The sequence below is a fragment of the Thalassophryne amazonica genome, chromosome 11 (genome assembly GCF_902500255.1).
Source record: "Thalassophryne amazonica chromosome 11, fThaAma1.1, whole genome shotgun sequence".
Lineage (NCBI taxonomy): Eukaryota > Metazoa > Chordata > Actinopteri > Batrachoidiformes > Batrachoididae > Thalassophryne > Thalassophryne amazonica.
This window is the reverse complement of record NC_047113.1, coordinates 115,648,267-115,669,588: the sequence shown is the minus strand read 5'-3', so window position 1 is coordinate 115,669,588 and position 21,322 is coordinate 115,648,267.

Sequence of the window (21,322 nt, the reverse complement as noted above, 5' to 3'; positions counted from 1 at the left end):
ACACATGTTTCCTTTTATATGATCAGAAAGGAACAGCACTTCTGAAATGGCCAAACGAGTCCAGCAGCCTTCAGCCACCTGGCTCTGCAACCACTCATTGTGCATGCATTGGACGCATCCTGTCTGGCCGTTGACAAGCTTCATGAGCCAAATATATTGTGTTTTTTTATTTATCCATTATTTTTCTGAGGACAGCAGTGGAATAAGTGTTCCTGGTCAGTGCATACCTTTCACGCATGCATGGATAGTGTGCATAACATGTGCAGGGAATGAGGACAACACCAGTGCTCCAGCTTTGTTTTCATTTAGTTTTTATCAGAGCATTTACAGAGGATCACAGAGCCCATCAAGCAGCACCTTGAGTAGATTATGGTCCTCAGCCAGTGGAAGATTATGTGGTCATTTGTGAGAAGAGAGTACAGTCACTATTGATGTGTACCCTCTCCTGGACATCATTCTGCAAGTCTGTGAGTGGCAATCCAAATATTTTGTTGTTTTAATAATCTTTATTATTATTTTATTATTTGTGTAACTTTATTTTATTATTATTTTTAGTGCTTATTCTGTCTAAAGATTTTCACAGCCTCTTTCACATATTAACATTATAATACTCCACATCCATCCTGAGAACTGAATGAGCAAACGTGTCATCATCTCAGCCATGCCAGTGATGCTCAACATCTGTGAGAGTGTTGTGTGGCATTAACACAAAAATCCTTACGTCGGTAAAGAACACACCAGTGCCACTTGACTTCCATGTGTGTGCCACATGCCATGTCAGTATCTCTCGCACAGACTACTCAAAATTTGTGGCAGTATTTTCACTGCCGGTCCACGCAGCTTTCAGCGGACAGTCAGCCGCCATGTGCGCACGTATCAGGAGGAACAGTTCAGTGAGATTCCACATGAAAATGTTGCCTTTATGCCTGTTTTCATGCAATTTTGTGTTTCCATCTCCTCTCCACCAGTCGGAACCCAGTGAGATACTAGCGTAAGATTCAGGAGACAAGAAGACAAGAAGCAGTTCCAGACTTATTCAACTGGGATACTGTAGAGAATGTCACAACAGCCTTTGGAGCAGCTCCTGTGTTTCAGGTGTTCTGAGATGCAATGGCAACATTACAAATTGATAAATACTTTAGTTTCCCCCACCTGTTTTTTTTTTTATGTGTTACAGTCCTTTCCAAATCCTCTTCAACCTATATTCAGTTGAATACACCACAAAGACAAGATATTTAATGTTCAAACTGATAAACTTTATTGTTTTTGTGAAAATATTTGCTCATTTTGAAATGGATGCCTGCAACACATTTCAAAAAAGCTGGGACAGGGCAACAAAAGACTGGGAAAGTGGATGAATGCTCAAAGAACACCTGTTTTGAACATTCCACAGGTGAACAGGGTAATTGGAAACAGGTGAGTGTCATCCCCAAAAGGCTCAGCTTGTTGGGAAAGTGAATGCACAGACCCATGTTAGGGGGCATAAATGAGCGGTCAATAGGAATTCCAATAAATAATTTATTATGCAAAAGTGCAAACAGATTATGAATATGCTGAGTCCAATTAATAACAACATGGTGACATGTGGGCAGGGCCGAGGGTAGGAGATGCCTAGCCAGAGAAGAGCCGGAGCCCACAAAGTCCCACCGCCAGCCGGAGGCCTGCAATACACCAGAGCCGCCAAGTCCTGGTCCCCCAGGTGGCCACCGCTCGAGGCTGTCAGACCGGTACTGCTGGCAGGAGCAAAAACAGATTAGGTGGGTGTGTGTACACCCAGCAAACAGTCAGCAAATCACAGAAATCCTCCTGAAGGAATAAATCCAGATACTCCCAGAGTGCAGAGGAAAACTGGAGAACGTGCAGTGTCAATGGTTATATTCAGTAAGTCAGAAGTGAGGAGTGGAGATGCCAACTCCTCCAAACTTCCCACAAACTCGGCTACAAGCTGCAAGTATAAGTCACAGCTGCAAAGACTTTGTTACAAAGTAACAATGAATGTGCGTACGGCACAGAACGGCTGAGTAGGTTTACCTGTAGGGTAAGCTGATAACTCGGCAAAGTTATGGTGTCCTTCCCAGGCTTTTATGGATGGTGGTGATGAATGATGACAATCAGCTGACAGCCAACGAGCGCACCTGGTGATGTCAGAGAGGCCAACCGGCCCGTGCGCCCTCTATGGGCCAAACAGTGCAAGTGTGGCAGGGCGCCATCTGGTGGTAGCCCCCCCCCCCAATGGGCGCGACCCGGCTTGTCAGGGTGTTCTCTGTAGAAATCCGCCAGGAGGGTGGGATCCAAAATGAAGCTCCTCTTCACCCAGGAGCGCTCTTCTGGGCCATAACCCTCCCAGTCTACCAGATATTGGTACCCCCGGCCCCTCCAACGAACATCTAGGAGCTTCTTAACTGTCCACGCCGGTTCTCCATCGATGGCAGGAGGCGGCGCCGGTCCAGGGGTGCAGAGGTCAAATGTGTGGTGTGGTTTAATGCGAGACACATGAAAGACAGGGTGAATCCGTAGTGATGCTGGGAATTGAAGTTTCACTGCAGCGGGGCTGATCACCTTGATTATCTTGAAGGGTCCTATGTAACATTTGGTCAGTTTCGGGGAGTCTGTTTGCAGAGGGATGTTTTTAGTTGACAGCCAAAGCTCCTGCCCAGGCTGATAAGCTGGGGCCGGGGCTCGTCGGCGGTCTGCATAGTCCTTAGCCCGCGTCCAGGCCTTTAGGAGAGCAGAGCGGGCTTTCTTCCACACCCGACGGCATCTCCTGAGGTGGGCCTGGACCGAGGGCACCTCAACCTCTCCCTCAACAGCCGGAAACAATGGGGGTTGGTACCCCAAACAGACCTCGAATGGGGAGAGGCCGGCAGATGACGAGACTTGGCTGTTGTGAGCATACTCGATCCAGGCCAGATGTTGACTCCAGGCCGTCGGGTGCGCGGAGGTGACACACCTTAATGCTTGCTCCAGGTCCTGGTTAGCCCACTCTGCTTGACTGTTAGTTTGAGGGTGATACCTGGACGACAGGCTCACCGTGGCCCCCAGCTTCCTACAGAAACTCCTCCAGACCTGCGAGGAGAACTGAGGACCACGGTCAGATACTATGTCCATCGGGATACCACGCAGATGCACGATGTGGTAGACCAGGAGGTCTGCAGTCTCCTGGGCTGTCGGGAGCTTCGGGAGGGCCACGAAGTGGGCCGCCTTGGAGAACTGGTCCATTATCGTCATGATGACCGTTTTACCCTGGGATGCAGGGAAGTCTGTGACAAAGTCCAGTCCTATGTGGGACCAGGGGCGACGAGACACAGGCAACGGCTGGAGGAGCCCCTTCTCTGGCTGGTGGGAAGCCTTGCCCCTGGTGCAGGTGGTGCATGCCCGGATGTAGTCCCTAGTGTCGGCTTCAACTGACGGCCACCAGAACCGCTGCCAGACCACTGCCACGGTTCTTCGCACTCCCGGATGGCAGGAGAGCTTGGAACCATGACAGAAGTCCAACACGGCAGTGCGAGCGTCTGGTGGCACGTACAGCCTGTTGGGTGGACCACCTCCCGGATCCGGGTGTCACGTCAGGGCCTCCCTGACCACTCCCTCCACATCCCATGTGAGGGCTGCGACGATAGTGGATTCCAGTAAGATGGTGTCCGGTGGGTCCAACAGCCTTGCTCCAACTTCCTCTTCATGTACCTGGGACAGGGCGTCATGTTCTTGGTCCCGGGGCGGTAGGTGATCTTGAAGTTGAAGCGTCCGAAAAAAGTGACCATCGGGCTTGCCTGGGGTTCAGACACTTGGCGGTCTGGATGTATTCCAGGTTCCGATGGTCAGTGAGAACCACAAATGGGACCACAGTTCCCTCCAACAGATGTCTCCACTCCTCGAGGGCGTCTTTCACCGCCAGGAGTTCCCGATTGCCAACGTCATAATTCCATTCAGCGGGGGTTAACCTGCGGGAGAAGTAAGCACAGGGGTGAGGAACACTATTGGACTCCCTGCTCTGGGACAGCATGGCTCCTATCCCTGAGTCAGAGGCATCCACGTCAGCTATAAACTGGTGAGTAGGATCGGGCTGCACCAGAACTGGTGCAGTCGAAAACTGGAGTTTCAACTCCCTAGACGCAGCTTTGCACTGATCCGACCAGGTGAAGGGGACTTTTGTAGAGGTCAGGGCTGTAAGGGGGCTACTTACCTGACTATAGCCCTTAATGAACCTCCTGTAAAAATTGGCGAACCCTAGGAACTGTTGTAACTTCCTACGATTTACCAGTCAGGGCCAATCTCTCACCACAGCTACCTTAGCCGGATCAGGTGCAACGGAGTTGGAGGAGATAATAAACCCCAGGAAGAACAAAGAAGTGCAATGGAACTCACACTTCTCGGCCTTCACAAACAGCCGGTTCTCCAATAACCGCTTAAGGACCTGACAGACATGCATAACATGAGTCTCAGAATCCTGGGAGAAAATGAGGATATCGTTGAGATTTACGAAGCCAATTCGGTGCAGGAAATCCCGCAAAACATCGTTAACCAAGGCCTGAAACTTCGCGGGGGCATTGGTGAGGCCAAACGGCATGACCAGGTACTCAAAGTGCCCTAAGGAGGTGTTAAATGCCTTCTTCCATTCGTCTCCCTTCCATATCCGAACCAGATGGTAAGCATTCCTAAGATCCAGTTTTGTGAAAATTTTGGCTCCATGCAGGGGCGTGAACACTGAATCTAATAGAGGTAATGGGTATTGGTTGCGAACCGTGATCTCGTTCAGCCCTCTATAATCAATGCATGGATGGAGACCACCGTCCTTCTTGCCCACAAAAAAGAAACCTGCCCCTAATGGGGATGAAGAATTTCGGATTAGCCCGGCAGCTAAAGAGTCCCGGATGTAGGTCTCCATTGATTCACGTTCAGGACTTGAGAGGTTGTACAGTCTGCTGGACGGATACTCAGCGCCTGGAACCAAATCAATGGCACAATCATACGGTCGATGCGGGGGCAGGGTGAGTGCCAGATCCTTGCTGAAGACGTCAGCAATCAAGGAATCAAGGAATCAAGGAAATTTTATTGTCATATGCACAGAACAGAAGAACTTTCCTGCACAATGAAATGTGGCTACTGCATTTAACCCATCCTATTTGCCAGTAGGAGCAGAGGTCGCCATTAGGCGCCCGGGGACCAGCTCCAGATGTACATCCCTGCCTTGGTCAACAGCAGGGCTGAGCAAACCAACACCGACCCATAACAAACAACACACATAACACACAACACATAGGCCGGCCCGGTACATAAAACATATATATGAAAGCAAAACACGAGGGAAAAGGAGAAGAAAAAAACCCCCTCATAGCCGCTGCATTACACAGCGGCAATGAGGAAAAAAAAAATCCCATCAGCACAAAAAACAATAATCACAGAGACAAAACAAGGACACAGGACGACAACCGAGATTTGAAAGGACCAGTTTATCAGAACACTCCGGAAGGCAGCCAGTTCGGCGCCGTCAACGGCCTTGTCTGACAGTCTGGGGGGGGAAGGGAACAGCCCTGCGCAGGCTGAGAAAGTCCTGGACAGTTCACAGTTCACGTCAGAGCTGGAGAAGCTGAGGGGAGGGGGGAAGACCAGGGAGCGAGGCTTAGGTGTTGATCTTCTGAGCAAGGTCATGATACACAGCCAGCACCTCCCTGAGATTGGGGGGGACTCTGACCTCCTCTTTAACTTCATCACCAGGTGGCACCGAGGATCTTAAACACTCTTGGTGGCAGGTTTCGCTCCATTGAGCCACAACCCCAGATGGCCAATCAATCCGGGGATTGTGCTTTACCATCTATGAAAAGCCCAAAATTATCCTGGAGGTAGAAGGTGTTACAAAGAACACAATCTCCTCCCTGTGATTACCAGAGACAACCAAGGTTAAAGGCTGTGTCTGGTGTGTAATTTCTGGTAGTAGGGTGACATCTAGCGCCCGCACCTTTAATGGTGAAGGAACGGCCACCAGAGGGAGCCCCACAGCCTTAGCCCACCTACTATCTAGTAGGTTCCCTTCCGATCCTGTGTCAATCAGTGCTGGAGTTGTAACGGTTAAATCCCCACAAAGGATTGTGACTGGGAGTCGTGCGCATTTGCGTGGGACACCCGTGTGGTTTGTATGGCTCACTCTTAGCCCAGTCTCTAAGGTTGAGCTTTGGTGTTTAACCGTCTGGGACCCCTTATTCTGCGCATGCTCATTCGAGCCGCAGTAAACACATTCTCCACGTGCCAGCCTCCTTTGTTTTACTTATAAACTCCCTTATAAACTCAGTATAAGTATAAGTAGAGAGGACCCATGAATCTTGTTCCCAGAGCACCGTAGCCCAGGCGCGTGCTCTGCCCTGAAGTAAATTGATTACATAAGCCACCCGGCTGTGCTCAGACGCGTACATAATGGGCCGTTGTGAAAAAATGAGCACGCACTGCATCAGAAAGTCTGCGCACGTTTCAACACAACCACCGTACGGTTCCGGAGGACTTATGTAAGCTTCGGGCGACGAAGGGGGGGGATCTCTGAACGACCACTGGATTAACTCTGTTTGGCGGCAGAGCCTCTATCCAACGGGTGAGGTGAGCGTCCTGCTTAGTTAATAAATTCAACCGAGCAGTGAGGTTAGACAGAATGTGCCGCAGCTCACCCAACGATCCTCCTGGCGGATCCTGCACACCTTGCACTTCCATTGATCGGTCATTAGGTGGTAAACGCCCCTCAGAGTCCATGACGTGGCCGAGTTATCCTGTTGGGAAAGTGAATGCACGGATTCATGTTAGGGGGCGTAAATGAGCGGTCAATAGGAATTCCAATAAATAACAATTTATTATGCAAAAGTGCAAACAGATTATGAATATGCTGAGTCCAATTAATAACAAAATGGTGACACGTGGGCAGGGCCGAGGGTAGGAGATTCCTAGCCAGAGAAGAGCCAGAACCCATGAAGTCCCACCGCCAGCCGGAGGCCTGCAATACACCAGAGCCGCCAAGTCCTGGTCCCCCAGGTGGCCACTGCTCGAGGCTGTAGGACCGGTACTGCTGGCAGGAGCAAAAACAGATTAGGTGGGTGTGTGTACACCCAGCAAACAGTCAGCAAATCACAGAAATCCTCCTGAAGGAATAAATCCAGATACTCCCAGAGTGCAGAGGAAAACTGGAGGATGTGCAGTGTCAATTGTTATACTCAGTAAGTCAGAAGTGAGGAGTGGAGACACCAACTCCTCCAAACTTCCCACAAACTCGGCTACAAGCTGCAAGTATAAGTCACAACTGCAAAGACTTCAGTAACAATGAATGTGCGTACGGCACAGAACGGCTGAGGAGGTTTACCTGTGTGGTAAGCTGATAACTCGGCAGAGTTATGGTGTCCTTCCCAGGCTTTTATGGATTTTGGTGATGAATGATGACAGTCAGCTGACAGCCAACAAGCGCACCTGGTGACGTCAGAGAGGCTATGCGCCCTCTAAGGGCCAAAAAGTGCCAGTGTGGCAGGGCACCATCTGGTGGTGGGCCAGCAGTACCTCCTCTTCAGCAGCCCACATAACACAGCTGTTCACAAGCAAAGATGGGGTGAAGTTCACCACTTTGTGAACAACTGCGTGAAAAAAAAAAATAGTCCAACTGTTTAAGAACAATGTTTCTCGGCATTTAATTGCAAGGAATTTTGGGATTCCATCATCTACAGTCCATAATATAATGGAAGATTCAGAGAATCTGGAGAACTTTCTACACATAAGTGTCAAGGCTGAAACCAACATTGAAAGCCTGTGACCTTTGATCTCTCAGGCAGCACTGCATTAAAAACCAGTATCATTGTGTGAAGGATCTTACCGCGTGGGCTCAGGAACACTTCAGAAAACCATTGTCAGTTAACACAGTTCATTGCTACATCTACTAGTGCAAGTTAAAACTCTACCATGCAAAGCAAAAGCCAAACATCAACAACATCCACAAACGCAGCCGCCTTCTCTGGGCCCGAGCTCATTTGAAATGGACAGATGGCAAAGTGGAAAAGTGTGCTGTGGTCTGATGAGTCCACATTTTAAATTGTTTTTGGAAATCATGGACGTCGTGTCCTCCGGACAAAAGAGGAAAAAGACCATCCAGATTGTTACCAGCACAAAGTTCAAAAGCCAGCATCTGTGATGGTATGGGGGTGTGTTAGTGCCCATGGCATGGACAACTTACACATCTGTGATGGCACCATCAATGCTGAAATGTACATCCAGGTTTTGGAGCAACACATGCTGCCATCCAAGCAACGTCTTTTTCAGGGACGTCCCTGTTTATTTCAGCAAGACAATGCCAAGACACATTCTGCACGTTACAACAGCGTGGCTTCATAGTAAAAGAGTGCAGGTACTAGACTGGCCCGCCTGCAGTCCAGACCTGTCGCCCATTGAAAATGTGTGGCGCATTATGAAGCGCAAAATATGACAACAGAGACCCCGAACTGTTGAACAACTGAAGTTGTACATCAAGCAAGAATGGGAAAGAATTCCACCTACAAAGCTTCAACAATTAGTGTCCTCAGTTCCAAACACTTATTGAGTGTTGTTAGAAGGAAAGGTGATGTAACACAGTGGGAAACATACCACTGTCCCAGCTTTTTAGAAACGTGTTGCAGGCATCCATTTCAGAATGAGCAAATATCTGCACAAAACAATAAAGTTTATCAGTTTGAACATTAAATATCTTGTCTTTGTGGCGTATTCAATTGAATATAGGTTGAAGAAGATTTGCAGTTCATTGTATTCTGTTTTTATTTATATTTTATGCAACGTCCCAACTTCATTGGAATTGGGGTTGTAATAGAATTAATCTTGACTGGAAAAAAATATGAAATATATTGAGTTCATACTGTCTGTTATGAAAGGGAATTCAAAGTAAATATGAGAATAACATTCCCCCCTCCATTCTGTCCCAACATTTTCTGATTGAGTGTTGTATATTTTTGTAGTATTCTATTGATACGTTGAATGCCATTTGTCAAATAATTATGTGAACTCCAACATTAGCTTTTAGAGCATTTTGATCATCCTGGTCCTGGATTTAAAATCAGGCTGACAATTGTGGCTGTTTGTTTGTTTGTTTTTGATGTTTTTCTTTTGTTTCTTTGTTTGTTTATTGAACCCCACATCTGTTTCACATAGAATGACAGTTCTTCAGTCACAGTTTGGTCCAAAGTGGACTTATATGGAATAAGTGAAAAATATTCCTGTACACCTGTTATCCTGGATGAAAAATAATAAAACAATTTTAGTTGAAAAGAAAAAAGGGTTATACTCTAGAAGAACACAAGGAGAGTGGCAGTTACAAATTTGTGCTGACCCCAGCTACTTTGAGAGACAAATTACATTGCTGAACCATTCCCCCTCTCTTCCCCTCTTTCATTACAGTTCTCTGCAAGGTAACAACCAATGAATGGCTACTGTGGGAAATCTGTGTTCCACTAAGTATATCATCATGGTCTCCATTATTCAATGGTCAATCCCTCTCTATATCCATGCACCAAGCTAAAATACACCATAATGTACTTCATTTCATCCTGTGTCATCCTCATCCCCAATCATTAACCCCTGGAGAGGGATGAATTTTCCACAGCAATGCAATTACGAGATGGATAGTCTAAATGTGCAAAGACAGAAGCTGCAATATTTACTGATACATAGTGTGGCCAGTGCTGGTCTTTTATTATATCACATGTTGGACAATCACTGTATCCAAACACTAAAACCCTTCTTGGCTTGAGTTAATTACAAATAATATTAATAAGCATCCATTATTATTTTTTGCCTGACCATATATGTCATTCCAAAGTGATGAGATTGGACGTGCTAATAAAATACATGCAAGTGTATCTGTAGGGTTAATCAATTCTCCCTTTTTCTCCCCGGTTTTACATACAGATCTACCACTAAGAAATAGGGGACTAGAAACAGTTAAGCAGTTAATTCATAGATATATTATACAAAATAGTCAAACTGTGATTGGGTCAGGGCCCAGCCTTGACTGTGAAGGGGTACACTGGACTCCAATCCTGTAATCAGAAGTAGGCAGTGGCAGAACCTACTCTCGGCATCAGGCAGAGAACAACTGGTGGCAGTGAAGTAGAGGAACCAAATCATAATCAAACGTTTCATTTCCAAGTACAAGCAAATCAGATTTCAAGTCATCTTTGTACTCTTTTGTATCACAGTCAAGATCTTCATCAGTGTCTGGTTCAAAAAATAATTTCCATGATGGCATAGTGGGAACAGGTAATCGTGGATTCATGTGGCCTTTTAGTATGTTGCTGAGCATGGTTCTTTGAGTTAGTACTCAAAGTTATTGACCATAGGTGAGAATAGGAGTGTAAATCAACTGGTAAATCAAGTGTCTCAACTGGTGGCTCAGCTCTTTCTTCACCATGATGGTCTGATACAGCTACAGGATACATCTACAGGACCTCAGACAGAGCACCAATCCATCCATAAATACCATGCTCCAACTTAACACTACTCATGAACAAGACCCCAACACACTTGACCTCCTCTACAGAGTGGATTGCCTGCTCTTGTCCTCTTTTCTGACAAAGAACTATGGTCTCAGATTAAGAGTTCCTGATCCACATCCCAGTCACTGAACACTATGTCTCAAATCTGCCTAGTGCACAGTGGAGTTTTATGACGTCAGCAGGACCACACACCCCAGGAAAGCAGAGATGTAATTCTGAGATCACCAGACTGACTGGACACCCCGATCCCTGATAGCACCTTAAAATCCTGCCCATGAAAACCGTGAACAGTATTGTACCAGTACCAGTCCACAAAGCACATACAAACTGGTTGGGCATAATCCCACAATAGGATGGAACCTGTATTATTCCTTCTGAGTCTCATGATTGGCTAACTAATTTGCCTGTCTAGCACTCTGACATACGTAGGTCTTCTCAGGGAGGCTGATAAATGAGATTCCTCTATTATTGAAACCATCGATTTCTATTTAATCCACTAGATGGTGGATACAGTCTGTGAGCTGTTGCCAGCAGCCTCTATTGCATAGCAATATTATGCGTCATCAGGCATTGCATTAAATAGAAATATGATGATGTGCTGACTTAAACATGGGTTAAAGTGATCTGAAAATGCTGTTTTGTACATTGTTCGAGTACAGCGACAAGCTGACAAAGAATTGTCAGCTGGTTAAATAAAGGTTAAATAAAAAATAAATAAATACTACTAAATTGTGACGTGAACTTTCATGACTGTGTATTATATGTAATATAAATGATGAGGGGAAATTACTGAAATTGCTGAAAAAAAGTTAGAAAATGATTTTTTGTGTCGATCTGTATTCTGTAGTGACTTCAGCTTTACTGCCTGAATGCTTTGTCATGATAAATATCTCACCATTCGTTTAGCGATTCAATTAGAAGTCTCACTTTCATAATTCTCAATTTATCCCTTTTTAATTAGCCTCAGTTTTTTTTTTCCCTTCACATCAGGTTTTACATCCTGAGATTCTGTAAGAGCAAATTCATAGAATGGAAATACTTTTTTCTCTTAATTTGATGGGTCACATGACAGTCGCTTTGACATTGTATATTCTACTAATATAAGAATATACATGAATGAGATTAATTTCTCTATGATATAATGAATATTCTAGTCTAGTGTTTTCAGATTTCTTTCATCTTGGTCCAGAAATTATTGAATAATCTTACTTTCACCCTGGCTGATGTGGCTGTTTCATTTATTTATGTATATTATTTGATATTTTCGCAGAGAAGCACTCCATAAAAACTGGCGCCACAGGTGGGTTAAGAGTAGTCTTTAATATTAATATCGCTAATATGATGCGAGTGTGCGAAGCTCCAGTTTTAACTTCATAATGAAATTGATTAAGGATCACACTAGTATCTCGTATCGTGGCAGACAGTGTGTTTGATAAACTGATGGCATTATTTTCTATATGGACTGGAACTAGCAAATTCATTCAAGTCTATTATATAAACCCTCTTCTGCATTTATTTTGACAAATAGTGGCTGTACAAATGCGGAACTGAGTTTGAATAAATGTAACAGCACAGTAAAAGCAGGGGAAAGCAGATTCATGGTGAAACTCTTAAAAACACTGATCATGTCCACACTGATTTCTATTGATGTCTGGTTATTAAACACTAACCAAGATGGTGGCGCTCTGGCAACAGCCAGTGAAAGAGCAGATCGCCACGGCCCTCCATCGAATTCAGTAAATCGAAATCAATGATTGAAACATGTTCTCTGATTCCCCTTTATAAATATAGGAACCACCACCCCAGTTAACCAATCCAAAGGTGTCAAATTTCCAAGCAACATTGCATAGGGCCCCTTCACATATAGTGCGAAGTTTGGTCAAAGTGTGCACAAAGTGCACATGATGCAGGAATCATTTGCAAACCGTGTAAAACTGACCCTGCTTCTAACGCCTTGTACACCTATTGCTACAACTATTTGCGCACACCAGCGGCTGAAAGACAGAGTGTGCGGTGTGTGAACCCATCAAACCCTCCTGCAGCAGGTGTCGGCCAAATACCAGCTGACATGCACGAACGTCTAACACCACTTGTTTGGCACTTAGAAAATGTGTAGCCAGTAACACTCTTGGCACGACAACAGTCTGCAGACAAACATTGTAGTGCTGGCAGTGAAATTTGTCTAAGTTCCACATGACTGTGGAGTTGCTGAGATGTGGCGTGGCGTTGGCTCCCCCGAGAACATGCCCCCCCACACGTGCATATGTGTGTGGTTCACGCATCCACCCGCTGGCGAGGCACATCTTGGTCTGTGGTCTGAATGGACAGGGGCGTGGCATCTGTTGAAATCTCTTGTCCTGGACATCAGAGCTGCAGAACACGCACGTGCTGTGACAGACACACGCGTGTGTGCACTTGCTGTACTCGCACAGAAAAACATAAAAACATATATTGCTTCTGCAATGGGCTGGAGAGTGCGCACACTGACAGGCTGTTCCAGCTGGACCAGACCGTCAATTCATGTGGACAAGGAGCAGGAGATCTGAACATCACGTCTGTTTGATAGGACAGTGAGCGGGGTGCCGCAGGACCATATGACAGGCCAACAGTACGACAAATACGGCACTTTCAGTTACACATCAGCAGAAATACACCATACCAGTTATCACAGCGGTTTTCTTCTTTTTTTTTTTTTTAGAAAATACATAAGATAAGATACGATAAGATAAACTTTATTGATGTCACAGAGGAGAAATTCACATGTTACGTCTGCTCTTAAAAAAACAGACAAGATGGGTGCAGTAGAGGAAAATGTTCATCAGACAGCGTGTGCAAGGATAAGCAATAATAATACTTGTAACAGTACAATAAAATGAGAAAATGAGGTAGAAATAGAAAATGTATGTATATATATATATATATATATATATATATATATATATATATACACTCAACAAAAATGTAAATGCAACACTTTTGGTTTTGCTCCCATTTTGTATGAGATGAACTCAAAGATCTAAAACTTTTTCCACATGCACAATATCACCATTTCCCTCAAATATTGTTCACAAACCAGTCTAAATCTGTGATAGTGAGCACTTCTCCTTTGCTGAGATAATCCATCCCACCTCACAGGTGTGCCATATCAAGATGCTGATTAGACACCATGATTAGTGCACAGGTGTGCCTTAGACTGCCCACAATAAAAGGCCACTCTGAAAGGTGCAGTTTTGTTTTATTGGGGGGGGATACCAGTCAGTATCTGGTGTGACCACCATTTGCCTCATGCAGTGCAACACATCTCCTTCACATAGAGTTGATCAGGTTGTCAATTGTGGCCTGTGGAATGTTGGTCCACTCCTCTTCAATGGCTGTGCGAAGTTGCTGGATATTGGCAGGAACTGGTACACGCTGTCCAGAGCATCCCAAACATGCTCAATGGGTGACATGTCCGTTGAGTATGCCGGCCATGCAAGAACTGGGACATTTTCTGTGTCTGTGTGTGTGTGTGTGTGTCTCTGTGTGTGTCTGTGTCTGTGTCTGTGTGTGTGTGTGTGTGTGTGTGTGTCGGTGCCTTTATTGGCCCATAATGACTCCCTGAGAGTAACAGTCTGAAAAGTGGTGTCCAGGGTGGGAGGAATCTATGAGTTCTCCTGAGGCAGCGGGAGTTGTAGATGTCCTCCAGAGAAGGGAGGGGGCAGCCGATCAGTTTCTGGGCTGTGTTAATGACCCTCTGGAGTGCCTTCCTCTCTGCAGCGGGGCAGCTGCGAACCACAGTGTGATTCCACAGCTCAGCACTGACTCCACCAAACACTGACACCACTGTGGTGTCATCTGAAAACTTGATGATGGAGTTGCTATATAGGCATCATAGTGTGGGTGGAAGTGTGTGCATGTGCCTGATTGTGCATGTACACCTAATAACTAGTAACATGCACACAGAGCTCGTCAATATATCTTGCACTGGGACCCGTACTGAGGTTGCTATGGGACTAACAAGGATCATATTAAATTAGTACTGCATGAATTCATTTTGAGTTGAGTTGAGCACTGCCCCATGAAGTCCACTGCGCTGGTGTTTATCTTTGCACTCACGTGAATATGCATGATTTTGTGTTTGTTGGATGGTACAGTACAACACTGACTCAGGTAAACTGTAAGACAGTTCATTCATGCGTTCATGAGTTCATCTGCTCATGTACATGTGCAGCTGCAGAGCCACACTGATTTAATCCCTATCATGTCGAATGTATTCATGTCAGATCACATCGGGCAGGATGGATGCGGCTCACCGGGTTATGAGAGGACAGATAAACGTGAGAGTAAGAGAAAGCGGCTTTAAGATCAACACCAAGTTCTTTCAAGCAATGGAAAAAGAGGAAAGCTTAGCAGCATCTTTTTAAATGAGACTTTGTCTGGTGGGCAGCACTCTGGTTGTGTGAGTGCAGAGTTCAGCAGAGCAGGCTGAGGGTTCACTGTTCAATCTCAGCTCCTCATCCTGTTGTGAAGTACTGTATGATGATTCTCTGACGTGGCATTCGCTGCTGCAACAATGCAAAGCAAATGCAAAAGTTTAGTCTCACTGTCCTCCCTCTTCCCTGGATTTACAATCATTTCAACCAGTTTGTTACCTTCACCAAGAAGGTGACTGTCTGTGTCTGTCTGTTGGCTACGTTGTGTGTTACAAGGATTTGCCAAGAAATAATGAAACGATGTTCATTAAAATTGGTGAAAAACATTTGGTTGGGCCCGGAACAGAAACCATTACATTTTGTGGAAAGTCAACAAAGCTCAGATTTTTCTTTTCTTCACTTTGTGAGATGGTCTTTGCTGATAATGAACCCATTTTAATTTCAGCATTTCCAGTGCTGACACTAGGAATCTTGGGCTTTTACATGTTATTGTTTCTATTCACTTGGTGCCTTCAGATGTGTCTGACGGACACTGACAGCCACCCAGCTGAGGTCATTTCTGACTTACAAAAGTGTAAAGTAAGATATTTTGCACCTTTGAATAATAGCTGCCACAAAGTGCTTCAGAATGAAAGACAAAGGCACAAATGCTACAGCTGAGAGAAGTAACAAGTCTCAGGAGAGCACAGAGAATTGAAAAATATGCAGGTCAGTGGTTGCTGCCAAAATCTGTTGAGAGCATGTAGAAAGCCTCAAGTCTGGTTCACACAGCAGGATAATTAGGCTGATATCGGACCCGATCTTCCCCTTCCGACAATCTTAAGGACTCCCTGACAATTGTGATGACGCTAAAGATAATCTTATCAGATATTCCTGCCGTGTTTGATGACGCTAAAGATAATCTTATCAGATATTCCTGCCGTGTTTGGTGTGTTCAGAGTGCTCTGATCTGCTCGGAAGGACACCAGAAGTGCTCCGATTGCAAATCTGGGATATTCAACATGTTGGATTGTCTCGGCCCGATATCGCAGCGTGTGTTTGTCCTCTGACCACAAACAAGCACACAGCCTGCTGAATGTGACATGCAACCAATCAGAAAACGATGTGACGGGCGCACAGTGTGGAAAGTAAAGTCAAAACAGCTGTTCTGACTTACCAGGAAGTCCGGTGGTCGCGCTGTCTCCACTCCTTTAACAAACGACTTTTCTTTTTATTTTTCTATTGTTTTTTTTCCCTCTGTTGTAAATAGTCCACAAACTGTCTCTGTCTGTTTACTCTGAAGTCACGTTTCATATCCAGAGATTTTGCGATATTTCCTGTCTGACCTGGGAATGTTCATGTGTGAAATCTGTTGGTGTGTGGTGTTTTGTGTTCACCGTGTGGCTGAACACCACACACTGTATGAACAAACCTGTCAGATCTATGATTTTTTATCTCCACGTGTGTGGTCTCTCAGGTTTTGGAAACCTACAGATAATTTTAAAATCCTGTCATGTGAAACAGGCATTATGTGGATTTCCTACTGACCATGAAGACTCCAGAAAAAGCCTTTGTGTGGTTTACTGAAACATGAAGTGTAATTCTGAGTGAGAATATGCTGGAGGTAGGATCCACAGCCCATCTGGTGGGCATATTGTTTATTGTGAACATGATCCACATTAGCCATCACCATAGTGAAGACTATTCTTCCTGGGGTCCACATAAAACACAGACAGTACAAAATTTGCACTATTCAAAAAAGGACAATAAGACAAGTTCCAGTATATATCATTACATGTCCTAAAAATAGAAAAAGGAATAAGTACAATCTCATGTCCAAATAGCCCCTCATTCAAGAGGTTTATAACCCAGAGAAATCTGCTTTGACCTCCAAAATATAAACAGAGGTGCACTAAAAAAATATATTAATACCAAACTATGTATTATACAAAATAATATATATTTATGACTGAGAGAGAACTACGTAAAAAAAAAAAAAACAACAACAAAAAAAAAAAAAACTGGATATAAAAATAAATATCCTTGCCAGCAATGAGCATGAGGCAGCTCTGATGTGCTGAGAGACCAGTCTTTCAAAGCACTTCATGACCACAGGTGTAAGTGCACCAGGCCTGTAGTCATTTATTTAACAGTGTGGACAGACAAATAATAGATGAAAGCAACACAAACATGACAATCGGTGATCAGGTCTTTATTGACCATCAAGTGTCCCTATTATCTGGATTTATTTGAAAAGAGATAACCATTCAGGAACTGGAGCAGCAGCAATAATTGAACATGGTTGCTATGTGTAAACACAGGAGGAGACCTCAGCTGGATCCATCTCACATGTATTTATTAATACAATGTGCTTTTCAGTCATATTTAGATATATCTGATGTGGGTTTGTTTCTTCTGAATACAAACAGTAATCCGGATTGATGTGTTGTTGCAACTCCGAGCATGAAACTAAGTGGCCGCAGACTGTGCATAGTGGCCTTTTGATGGATAAAATGGCTGTTCATGGATATTAATCTGTTGTGCATTACCTCTCATAACCTCTTGCATTTAGAATGCATCATTCCATAGACATAGCTTTTACTAAAGTGGTAAATGACCTTCTGCTTGCAAGAGACTCAAACACCATCATCTCCTCTTGTTAGATCTCAGTGCTCCATTTTTACATGGTGGATCATTGTATATTGCTGCGTAGGCTTTGTTATGTTGTGTAGAATAACGAGATGTCAGATCTGTCAAAATATGGATTCCCACAAGGGTCCATGTTAGCCCCCCTGCTTTTCCACCTCTATATAACACACCAAGGTCAGATATTGCAATGGTATGGAATTACTTTTCATTGGTACACTGATGACATTCAGTTGTACATGCCAATAACTGCAGATAATCTCATGCACATTAAGACATTCATGCATTTATTTCCTCTAGGCTGGACTATTGTAATTCATTATTATCAGGTTGTCCTAAAAGTTCCCTGAAAAGCCTTCAGTTAATTCAACATGCTGCAGCTAGAGTACTGACGGGGACTAGAAGGAGAGAGCATATTTCACCCATATTGGCCTCTCTTCATTGGCTTCCTGTTAATTCTAGAATAGAATTTAAAATTCTTCTTCTTACTTATAAGGTTTTGAATAATCAGGTCCCATCTTATCTTAGGGACCTCATAGTACCATATCACCCCAATAGAGCGCTTCGCTCTCAGACTGCAGGCTTACTTGTAGTTCCTAGGGTTTGTAAGAGTAGAATGGGAGGCAGAGCCTTCAGCTTTCAGGCTCCTCTCCTGTGGAACCAGCTCCCAATTCAGATCAGGGAGACAGACACCCTCTCTACTTTTAAGATTAGGCTTAAAACTTTCCTTTTTGCTAAAGCTTATAGTTAGGGCTGGATCAGGTGACCCTGAACCATCCCTTAGTTATGCTGCTATAGACGTAGACTGCTGGGGGGTTCCCATGATGCACTGAGTGTTTCTTTCTCTTTTTGCTCTGTATGCACCACTCTGCATTTAATCATTAGTTATTGATCTCTGCTCCCCTCCACAGCATGTCTTTTTCCTGGTTCTCTCCCTCAGCCCCAACCAGTCCCAGCAGAAGACTGCCCCTCCCTGAGCCTGGTTCTGCTGGAGGTTTCTTCCTGTTAAAAGGGAGTTTTTCCTTCCCACTGTCGCCAAGTGCTGGCTCACAGGGGGTCGTTTTGACCATTGGGGTTTTTACGTAATTATTGTATGGCCTTGCCTTACAATATAAAGCGCCTTGGGGCAACTGTTTGTTGTGATTTGGCGCTATATAAATAAAATTGATTGATTGATTGACTTCAAAGGATTATGTGAGTTCAGCAAAAAGCTGGATGTCTCGTAACTTCTTGCTTTTAAAATCAGACAATAAATCAAATCAAATCAATTTTATTTATATAGCGCCAAATCACAACAACAGTTGCCCCAAGGCGCTTTATACTGCAAGGCAAAAGCCATACAATAATTACAGAAAAACCCCAACGGTCAAAACGGTCAATACTGAGATGATAGTCACTTAAGCTAGACTCGTGTGGCATACATCACAGTGATAATGTGCGGAACCTTGGGTTGATTTTTTAATCCCACATTTTCCCTTGAGCTACAAATTAGAGAAATCTCTTTCATCCATGGCTAATGCAGAGACTCTGATCCATGCCTTTATCTCTTCTAGATTCCATTATTGCAACATCCTATTCTCTTGATTACCACAATCCAGCATTAGCGGTCTTGAACTGATTCAAAATCCTGCTGCTAGAGCCTTGACGAGAAGCAGGAAGTTGGACCACATTACCTTGATTTTGTACTCTCTTCACTGCCTTCCTGTCTCGGTGAGGTCTGATTTTAAGGTTTTATTATGAACTTATTAAATCATTCATGGACTCATACCTCCCTACCTAGCAAATGTAATTAAACACTACAGACCAGCCCAAGCTCTGCATTATCAGGATGCACGATTACTATAGGGAAATAGTGTCAGGAACAAAATAAAGCTTATATCTGTTGGTCCTGCACTTTGGCAGGACATAACTGCACCCCAGCAGAAGTAACTGAAACCAGCAAGCCAAGGGATGCCTCTGCTCCATCATTATTAAACGGGCCTTAGTTAACCTGGTTTGGTGTAGGGCTACCAAGTTAAGCAGGTTAGTCCCTGCAATTTTCCCACAAAATCTCACAATGCTTTGTAGTCTGTTCTTGTTTTATCAACCCCAATTCCAATGAAGTTGGGATGTTGTGTAAAATGTAAATAAAAACAGAATACAATGAACTGCAAATCCTCTTCAACCTATATTTAATTGAATACACCACAAAGACAAGATATTTAATGTTCAAACTGATAGACTTTATGGTTATTGTGCAAATATTTGCTCATTTTGAAATGGATGCCTGGAACACATTTCTAAAAAGCTGGGACAGTGGTATGTTTCCCACTGTGTTACATCACCTTTTCTTCTAACAACACTCAATAAGCGTTTGGGAACTGAGGACACTAATTGTTGAAGCTTTGTAGGTGGAATTCTTTCTCATTCTTGCTTGATGTACGACTTCAGTTGTTCAACAGTCCGGGGTCTCCGTTGTCGTATTTTGCGCTTCATAATGAGCCACACATTTTCAATGGGTGACAGGTCTGGACTGCAGGCAGGCCAGTCTAGTACCCGCACTCTTTTACTATGAAGCCATGCTGTTGTAACATGTGCAGAATGTGTCTTGGCATTGTCTTGCTGAAATAAGCAGGGACGTCCCTGAAAAAGACGTTGCTTGGATGGCAGCATGTGTTGCTCCAAAACCTGGATGTACCTTTCAGCATTGATGGTGACATCACAGATGTGTAAGTTGTCCATGCCATGGGCACTAACACACCCCCATACCATCACAGATGCTGGCTTGTGAACTTTGCGCTGGTAACAGTCTGGATGGTCTTTTTCCTCTTTTGTCTGCAGGACATGACATCCATGACTTCCAAAAACAAATAGAAATGTGGACTCATCAGACCACAGCACACTTTTCCACTTTGTGTCTGTCCATTTAAAATGAGCTCGGGCGCAGAGAAGGCGTTTCTCGATATTGATGTATGGCTTTTGCTTTGCATGGTAGAGTTTTAACTTGCACTTGTAGATGTAGCAACAAACTGTGTTAAGTGATGATGGTTTTCTGAAGTGTTCCTGAGCCCACACGGTAAGATCCTTTACACAATGTTGTTGGTTGTTAATGCAGTGCTGCCTGAGGGATCGAAGGTCATGGGCATTCAATGTTGGTTTTCAGCCTTGCCACTTACGTGTAGAAAGTTCTCCAGTTTCTCTAAATCTTCTGATTATATTATGGACTGTAGACGATGGAATCCCTAAATTCCTTGCAACTGAACATTGAGAAACATTGTTCTTAAACTGTTGGACTATTTTTTTCATGCAGTTGTTCTCAAAGTGGTGACACTCTCCCCATATTTGCTTGTGAATGGCTGAAACGTTTGGGGATGCTCCTTTTATACCCAATCATGACTCACAATTAGTGTCCTCAGTTCCCAAATGCTTATTGAGTGTTGTTAGAAGGAAAGGTGATGTAACACAGTGGTAAACATACCACTGTCCAACCTTTTTTGAAACATGTTGCATGCATTCAATTCAAAATGAGCAAATATTTGCACAAAAACAATAAAGTTTATCAGTTTGAACATTAAATATCTTGTCATTGTGGCATATTCAGTTGAATATAGGTTGAAGAGGATTTGCAATTCATTATATTCTGTTAATCATTTACATTTCACACAATGTCCCAACTTCATTGGAATTGGGGTTGTAAGAGTGAGGAAGCCAAACCAGCAAATAAAAGGGAAGATTAAAAGAGACTCAATAAAACAAGAATAAAACATTCGCATAAAAGAACTGTTAACATTAAAATGCAGCAGC